General features: G+C 31.4%; 1 pseudogene across 1 annotated transcript; it reads left to right on the forward strand.

The window, feature by feature from the left end:
- The first annotated feature begins 7608 nt into the window (after window positions 1-7608).
- Window positions 7609-8986, forward strand: LOC145957588 (polyadenylate-binding protein 2-like; annotated as a pseudogene). The gene is made up of 3 exons (XR_014433627.1): window positions 7609-7971; window positions 8054-8172; window positions 8270-8986. The product of XR_014433627.1 is annotated as a polyadenylate-binding protein 2-like (transcript).
- Window positions 8987-9837: the final 851 nt, after the last annotated feature.

Here is a 9837-nt window from a genome sequence, read left to right on the forward strand (position 1 = left end):
TTTCATGAAGATGACTATTACAAATCCTTAAGCCTCACAGATATTTGTTTCCTATGTCTTCATCATCTTTGTTCCTTATGGAGAGAAGTGTCTATTGATGCATTAAATGTGAGCAATAAACGTGTCTCACCAAATTGTCACTTCTTATTTGATTAAAGAATCTACTTATCACCTTTTAGGTACCAAAAGAGAGAAATTGTTGCATAAGTCAGTCAAAAATAACTTTTTCTAAGACTTTGCATACTTCAAAGAATTTGTTTTTCCATTCTATGATGTAAAGTATGTTTGTGTTCCTTTTTAGTGTAAGTACCAAAAAAAAGCTTTCTATTCCTTTTGATATGTTAAGGAATAGAAAATTTAGTTATTAGACATCATAAATGATATATATTAAATATTTTTGCCTTATAAACAAAAACATTATTTTCAATAACATTAGATGATAAAAAATATATTAAACCCATTATTGTATATTTTAATTTATAATTATCTATAAAAAAATTTCTATTACAAATTAAAAATAAAAATAATTTAAACTTATCAAAATATAGTTAAATACATTAAACTAATAAACACATAATTTTTTATTATATTTATAAATTATTACCATAGTAGATGTGTTTTAAATTAAATAGCTCGTGCATTACCTGAGTAATAAACTTATTTCTGGAGTAATCAATTATCACTCAAAATAATCGATTAAATTGTTGTTGGTGGATTTTCATATTTGCGAATAACAAAATAATCAATTATTCATAACAATAATAAATTATTTTAGTAAGAAAACTTTATATATACTGGTTTTCATTCTCAAAACTTCTTAAGAATTGAAACTTTGTGAAATTAACTTCTGAGTGAGCTCTAGAAAAGGAATTTCATAAAGGGAGGTTTGAAACCCTTTGTGGGATTTTCAAGTATAAATCAAGAGTGAATTATCGTCATCATCACCTACTTGAAGATATTGGCTAAGTAATTTGGTTTGATTCACTTACTCTTATTTGTTTTGTACTATAGGTGAAATATTTCCTTCATTTTTTTGTGTATAGTAGATAAATTCCTAAAGTAGGTTTCTCAAGAAAGAAAGAAAAAAGAGTTTGGATGCTACAAGAAAGTGTTTTTTGGTATGCAATAAGCAGTTTCTTTAATGATGTAGGAGTAAATTGCATGTGATATTGTGATCGTAAATCTTTTGACATTAATGATTAGTGAAAATCTCAATCAAGTTAATTAAGAAATAGATGTAGGTCACAAGTAGATGTTGTGACACCCTCTACCCCAACATATATATATATATAATAATAAAAAGAAATATCTTATTGGATAAAAAAATATTTAAAATTGAAACGACAATTTCAATAATCATGTGAGTAGAGAATTCACATTCATGTACTTAATCCAAATAGCAAATAAAATTACAAAGAATAAAAATTAAAATTTCCAAAATATATACTTTAATAAAACATAAACAACATCATATTCTAATTCTATCTATGTCCCGATGTCACATGTTCTATCAGAGCAAAGCCCTACTCTGAAGCCTAAGCTTCATCACCTACATCCTCAACCTCATGCTGATAATGGTCTCCTGTACGTAACAGCCCAATTTTCACTGGGCCGTGGGCCCAATTCGTTTCCCGGAACGGGCCGTTTCAAAAGTGAAACGGGTCGTTCTGGAATAAAGAATTTGCCTAAAAATGTATTTGAGAACGGGCCGTTTTGGTTGGAGAACGGGCCGTTCTGGTTTGGAGAACGGGCCGTTCTGGAAGTGGCACGGGCCGTTCTGCTGGGATTGAGAATGGGTCGTTCCGGTTTTGGAACGGGCCGTTCCAGTTGAGAATTTTGCGTAATTTCGAAGGGCCCAGAATGGCCGTTCCACTTTTGGAACGGGCCGTTCCGGTAGGTGAGCCTGAAATCCTATAAATAGCGCCCCTCACCTCTCATTTTCACACATCTCTCATTCTCTCTTCCTATTATTTTTGTTCTCTCTTCTTTCCCTCTTCTTCTCTCTGAAGACCAAGGGGAATTTAGAGGAGGAGACCAAGAGATCCCTGTTTTAGTTCAACTGCTGTTTATCCAGGTACGGGAGAAAAAGGGAATTATTTATATGTAGAGTTGCATGAGGGAATTGGGTAGAGAAGAACCCTTAAGATTTTGAGTAATTTTATAATTATTTCTGTTTGGAGAATTATTGGTCTTATGTGATTCTGTATTAATTTTAGATTATGAATATATATTTTATTTGGAAAAATGATGCTCTGGGAGAGAGAACGAAATTATAGAAAAATGTCTGTTAGTTAGGTTGTGAAAAATTAGATGATTTCTGTTTGAGGAATTGATGATCCCATTAGATTCTATATGTGTTGAGGATTATAAATATGCTAATAATTTGTAAGAATGATGACCAGGAAGAGAGAACGAAATTGTAAAAAAGTGCCTGTGAGCTAGGTTTTGGAACAATTAGGGGTTTTGCTGTTTATGTTGAAATCATATTAAATTGATAATTCTATTGATTATTTTATTAATTTATGAATGTTATTGTTATGAATTGATGATCTAGATGTGAATTGCTTGAAGGGTGTCTAAACCCATTATTTTGAACTTATCTGATATGGAATTGAACTATGAGATGTTGTGTGGATATGATTATGATTTTGACTGTGGTACCTCACATCAATGACCAGGGATGGCACGACCCCTGGGTAAGTGATGCTACAGGGAGGGCGTGACCCTGACATGGTGTGGGATGAGTGAGACAGTTAACACGTATCACTTATGTCAAATATGGCAGCCCTGGCATAGGGTTAATTGCAAGAGATTGTGTGGATTGTGATGTGATTGTGGTTCCTCACATCAATGACTAGGGATGGCACGACCCCTGGGTAAGTGATGCTACAGGGAAGGCGTGACCTTGGCATGATGTGGGATGAGTGAGGCAATTAACCCATATCACTTGTGTCAGTTGTGGCGTGGTCTTGACATAGTATTAATTGTAAGATTTATATGGATTGTGATAGATTGATGTGATTATGATTGTGATGTGATTGTGGTTCCTCACATTATGACTAGGGGTGGAACGACCTTGGGCAAAGAGATGCTACAGGCGTGACCTTAGTATAGTGTAGGATGTGTGATTTCTCATGCTTATGTCGGGGGTGGCACGGCCTTGGGCAAAGAGATGCTACAGGCGTGACCTTGGCATAAGGTGGGATGTGTGAGGCAATTAATACTTGTGTCGGGGGTGGCACGACCTTAGGCAAGAGATGCTATAGGCGTGACCTTGGCATAGGGTTGATTGCAAGATTTTTGATGATTGTTGTGATTGCGAATTGTGACGTGATGACGATGCGTGATTGATAAAGTTATGATACATTGAAATGTTTATGAATATTTTGTTAAGTATCGAGATATAATGAGATGACATGTTGTGTGTTTGCATGTACTTTTCATATAAATGTTTTCTTTTCTCACCGTACAATTTTGTGAATGTTTTAGGTGAAGAAGATCCGGCTGCGAGTGGCATCTAGAATGCCAACAGTTAAAATAGGGGTATGCTCTGATATTGTGACATCGGGGCAGAGGACTTTTAGAACAAATTTTTTATATGGATTTAGAATTGTAAATATCATTTTGAAAATAATTTGTAAATTCTTGTGTTTCATTTTCTAAATCTTTATTATTGTGATTATTAAAGAATGATTTTTGAAGTTTTTCATGTGAACCCTTTTACCGAAATTTAAAATATTTATTTGTAAAGTTACAATATGTGTTGGGGTAGTAAGAGTGTCACACTGTATATCAAACAAGAGAAACAACACAAAAGAAGGGAGTGAGAAACATCTCACTTTGGCTCACGGTGTAGGAACGCACATTGGATAGCCAAACACAAACAATACAGTTACCTCATAGATCAATCAACAACAATAGCTTATCTAATCATCCAAGTCATACAAATAGTAATTTATCACCATTTAATAATAAGAATGTACATGCATGGACACAGACTTCACATTATCATGCATGTGGTGCCAGTAAAATATCACATGGCATATTGCCGCTAGCAATACACGAAGAGTAGTCTAGGAGTACATGCCGGGTCACACCCTCTGCACACTCTCACTAGAAGGATATACTACCAGAGTCTCATCGGGATAGTTAAGCCGCGCAAGATACATCCCATGCACACAATGGGCGAGACTAGGACTTCCAAACCGAGCTATCCCCAAGGACTAATGTAACGAGCATAAGGCTAAGGAGGGGAACCAAAGCTTTTACACTAAGGGGCCTTCTCTGGCGGTGTATTCCATATCGTATCCTTAAAAACATTTATGCATATGATGCATGTCAATCAAGACTCCATGTTTTTCTCATATCACATTTTCATGTCTCAACACATCTCATCATCACATATCATTACATTTCATCATCACATTTCATCATCACATTCGCATTATCACATCATATTCACAATTTTTACAGAGCACTTTTATTCATATCAGAACTCATCTATTTGCGAAAGTAAACATATACTCATACATCTCATACAACAAGGAATACAACAGAACAATCAGAAGGTAAAACAAAAAATATTATAAATATGCCTGTTTCTCATAGGGTTCCCACAGGAACCCACAGAGCATTCAAATTCATATCAAAACTTCTTTGTTTTCAAAATTAGACACATATTTACACTCAGCAAATATCAAGAAACACAATAGAAAACTCAGAAGGTAAAACAGAAAACATTTAGAATTTGCCTCTTACAATTATCAATACATTCTCTTAGGGTTTCTCATAGGAACCCATAGATCTCAATTCATACAATTAATTACATATAAGAAAATAATAGGCAAAACAGATACAATTGGGGAAAATCCCTCATACATAAGCATACAAAAATACAACAAATATAAGATTGGGGGCCAATCCCACTACCCAGAATACAATCCCACACCTAGAGCGAGGTTTCTCACTCCCCCCTTACCTCGATAAACAGGGGTTGAAACTGAAGCAGGATCTCCTCCTCCGGGTTCCCCTTGGTCTCTAGAAAGTGTGGAAGAAAAAGGTTAAAAGTGACAAATGCATTTTTCTGAAGTGCCAGAACGCATTTATAGGCATCAGGATTTGTCCAGAACGGCCCATTCTGAGTCAAGACTTTGTTCTTTAAAACCACATCCGGAACGACCCGTTCCGGGGCTATGAAAATCCATAATTAGTAATTAATAAATAAATTAATAATATATATATATATATATAATATTAATACAATTTAAAACATGATTTTCTTCAAATAATAATTATAACAAAATATCATAATTAATAATATTATACAAAATAATTTTCATAAATGAGTATTAATAAAAACCTTTAAAAATTCAATCAAACCCATTTAATTAATCAAAATAATTATAAGGAAATAATCTTCATAAATACAAAAATAAATAATAATTATTCGTAGTATTAGTAGAAAAATTCGGGGTGTTACAGATGTGGCTGAATCAGTATAGAATATTGTGCAATTTTCTCTTATTCTTACACTTGTTTTTACATTATTGCAAATCTAATAGCATGTTGAGTAATGTGTTATAATTTATAAACAATGCATGTAGAATAATTATATTCTAATAAACGCACATTATCAACAACCTTCAACATAATATCTCACATAGGTCAAAAATCAATTTGAATCATTAGAAAGTTTTTGTCAAAGAAAATTGAATATTTTTTTGTAAAATCCAATTCACCCTCTCTTAGACCAACCATCTTTTCTAACACATAGCACCTGCATAAAGTACATAAAATATGAAGGCTCTCATGATCTATGTTATACCAATTAATGGTCATTTAGACAACTTTTCCACAATAGGTATATTAAGATCAATTTCATACACACCCTTGCAAATCGACCTTTATTCATGTTTAAAATATCGAGGTCAACTCTGATGGGTTTCCCAACTAACAATGGTATATAGTGAGGTGGATATTCTCATCATAGAAAACTCTCTTAGACTAGGAATGCAAATCCATATACAAGATTTTTCTCCACTTTTGCTTTCATAGCATAAATTATAAATGTGATTTAACAAACTGTAAAAATATATTTTATTAATTAAAATAATCATATTTATTCAATTGAAATTAATTATGAGTCGATTATTAACATGGGTAAAACCTTTTAATAAAATAATATTATATTTTAGAGCACCCAATAAAACATAAAGTTATCTATAAAAGTCAATTATATTTATTTAGTTATTAAATTAAATTCTAAAAGTTGACAAGGAGATTAACTTTTGAAAATTATGTTATATGTTTTACTTTAGTACTCTCACAAGAATACTTAAGAAGTAATTATATTTTTTCATGTTGTATAATAATAATATAATTGAAGTAATTACATATATTGTAGTGTGTTTTACTTTGTAAATATTGCAGTAATAATAATTACTAAATGATATTCTTTTTTCTTCTATAAAATAATAGTAAATAATTACAAAAGCAAAAGTGTTGGTTGGACAACATTTCAAAATTCATGAAGAAATCAATTTTTAAAGATCATCTTATTGTCCTTTATTAATTATAGAAATTAGAAAATAGAAGTAAAATCCTTATAATTCTCTCCATAATATAAGTTTAAATTTAGTAGGTCTAATAAAAATAAATCAATTAAAATAAGTAAAAATTTTCATCAATAGCTATCAAAGAAAATAAAATGCATATACAAATACACATTAATCTATTTTACATAACATGTATTACACAAATAAATTTGGATATAATATATCAGTATAAAGTTATTAAATGTTTTTAAAAAAAATTAAGGGAAAATTGTGTTGACTTTTCCTCGGGTCTTAATCACACACACCTTAGTTATAGTTTTCAAGTGAACATTAATATCTCTTATTTATTTATCTAAGTGGCACATATAACCCCTTATATTCAATAATATCATTTGTACACTATTAATAGAAAATAAGTTATTAATATAAGTGACGATGACACTTGATCTCTTATTTTTAAGTTTCAAATTATAATTAAATATCATGTGTGTTGATTTAAAAATATACCAACTTTAATAAACAATTTCAAAGAGAAAACTGAGAAATTATTATTTTTTAAATTGAAGAATAATGAAAATTTTCTTAAAGAAATCATAATATTATTCGTAATTCAAAAATAAAGGAGAAACATGTATATGATAATAAAATACGAATTAATTTTTTTTTTGTTTTCTTACTTTTTAAAAAAACAATAACATTATTAGTAATTCAAAAATAATAAAGATACATGTATATGATTATTAAAATATAAATTAAATATTATTTTTTTTTCTCATTTTCTTACCATAACTAATGATACTATTTTAAAGGTAATGAATGATTTTTAAATGTGTCATTTAAACACATGAGAGAAAAAGTGAGTGCAATTTTCCAAAAATAAAAAAATTAAAAATTAAAATAACCCGTAGAACAAGTCAACCAACTAATCGGTACATAAATAGTTACACCCTTATTTTCATTAGGGCATCCGCCTAGAGCGGGTATTTTTTTTTAAATATATATATATATATATATATATATATATATATATATATAAAGTATAAACCAAAAAATATTCGTTCCTTGATAAATTCTTGGAAAAGAATTTGTCTATAAATGCTTCCGTTTCTTGATAGTTATGTCATACCAACCAGTGTTTGAACCTATCATTGCATTGAATACTCAAGAAAAAAAAAATAAAGAAATTAACAAAGATAGCAATGGCGCATGCAAACTCAAGAAGTTTCCGGTGCAAACCACTGGCAGCAGACCAACACCGCTATGTATGTCGGCGATCTTCACCGCAACGTCACCAAATGCCAGTTCTACAATCTCTTCAACCAGATTGGCAAAGTTTCTTCCGTTAAGATATGCAAGAACATGTTAACCAGAGAATCTCTCAGTTACGGCTACGTCAATTTCACTGACCCGCTCATCGGTTACTTTCTTTTTACATTCGTACCATTATTCTCGTTTCTTTCTTGCTTATCACTATTTTAACCTTTGTTACAATCATGCAGCGGATAAAGCAATATAAGAACTGAATTTCTCTCCGCTGAATGGTAAACCTATTAGGATAATGCACTCTAACCGGGACCCTAGCGTTCGGAACAATGATGAAGCTAATCTTTTTGTGAAGGTGACCCTTTTGTTCATTCTTGAACCTTTTTTGTATGATCAAGGAACTTTGAAACTTTCTTGTTGAATCTTGATTGGTGGTGCGAAATTTGAATTAGGCAGTGGATCACAAGGGTTTTTGGGATATGTTTTCGCCCTTTGGGACTATTGTTTCTAAAAAGACTGCGACAGATGATTCTAGCGAGTCAAAAGGCTATGGTTTTGTGCAATTTGAGAGTGAACAATCTGCTAAAAACACAACTTACATGCTAAGCGGCACCATGATGAATGGTAAACAGGTGTATGTGGGTCCTTTAATTTCGTGCGGAAGGAGAGTAGAGGGAGTACTAGTGCTCCAAGTTGCGACAACTTTAGCAATGTCTATGTGAAAAGCCTGTCCAACTCAACTACGGGTAATGACTTGAAGAGAATTTTTGGAGAATATGGAGCTATTACAAGTGCTGTAGTGATGACAAATTCAGAAGGTGTACCGAAATGTTTTGGTTTCGTCAATTTTGCAAGGGCAGACGATACCGCTAAAGTCGTGGGGGAACTAAATGGAAAGAGATTTGATGGTAAAGAGTGATATGTTGGAAAAGCCATGAGAAAACCTGAAAGGCTGCTTGAATTGAAAGAAAAATACGGGGGGAGTAAGGAGGAGAGTGGTACAAACTTGTATGTAAAGAACTTGAACGATTGTATTGGTGATGTAAACTCAAGGAACTGTTTTTTGAATTTGGTATGATAACCTCGTGCAAGGTGTGAATATGGTCTTTTTCGTCCAATCTTCATCTTTAATACGTAAAATGTGTTTCTTTTTATCTTTGTACGTAAAATGTGTGTTTCTTTTCCCTTATCCGCATGTTATGTGAGATGAAAAAGGAATTAGTAGAGGATCAGGATTTGTTGCATTTTCGACTCACATGGAAGCAATTCAGGCTGTAAGTATAAAATTGACAAGAAACTTTATTGCTCGTATACAACATATTGACACTTTGTAGCTTGCTATGATGAACGGTACAATCGTTGCGGGCAAACCTCTCTATGTTTCCTTTGCAAAGAGAAAAGCAAGATTGCAGGTTATATACCATGCGACAACAGGCCAACTATAAATTTTATTAATACATTGTGGTAATCTTTAAGATCAAAATTTTCTATCATTAGGTCCATAATTAATTGTATAAGATATGGAAGTGACAAGCAGCAGACCTTAGGTATGATAGGGCCAAACTTTTCTAAATTTATATATATATATATATATATATATATATATATATATATTAATATTATATTTATATATTATCATATTATTAATTATAATAAAACTAAAAAAATTAAATAAAAAAATTATATTATTTTTTTAATTAATAAAAAATCTAATTTATAATTATATATATATATAAATAATTTGACACTCCCAAATTTTTTATTCTAATTCCATCACTGGAAGTGACTCCTAAGATATTATCTGAGACACATTAGAAACATTATTATAAGATACGATTGTTGATAACATGAGATATATATATATATATATATATATATATATATATATATATATATATATATATATATATGTTGGTCAAAAGTTGCGGTGCCAACTTTCCAACTTTCGATGGCTCAAATTTTCAGCCAAACTCGGTGCAGCTTTCTTTGAATACAACATATTGTGTTCACACACATTTTC

Source organism: Cajanus cajan, chromosome 4 (assembly GCF_000230855.2).
Source record: "Cajanus cajan strain Asha chromosome 4, NIPB_CcT2T_4, whole genome shotgun sequence".
Taxonomy (NCBI): domain Eukaryota; kingdom Viridiplantae; phylum Streptophyta; class Magnoliopsida; order Fabales; family Fabaceae; genus Cajanus; species Cajanus cajan.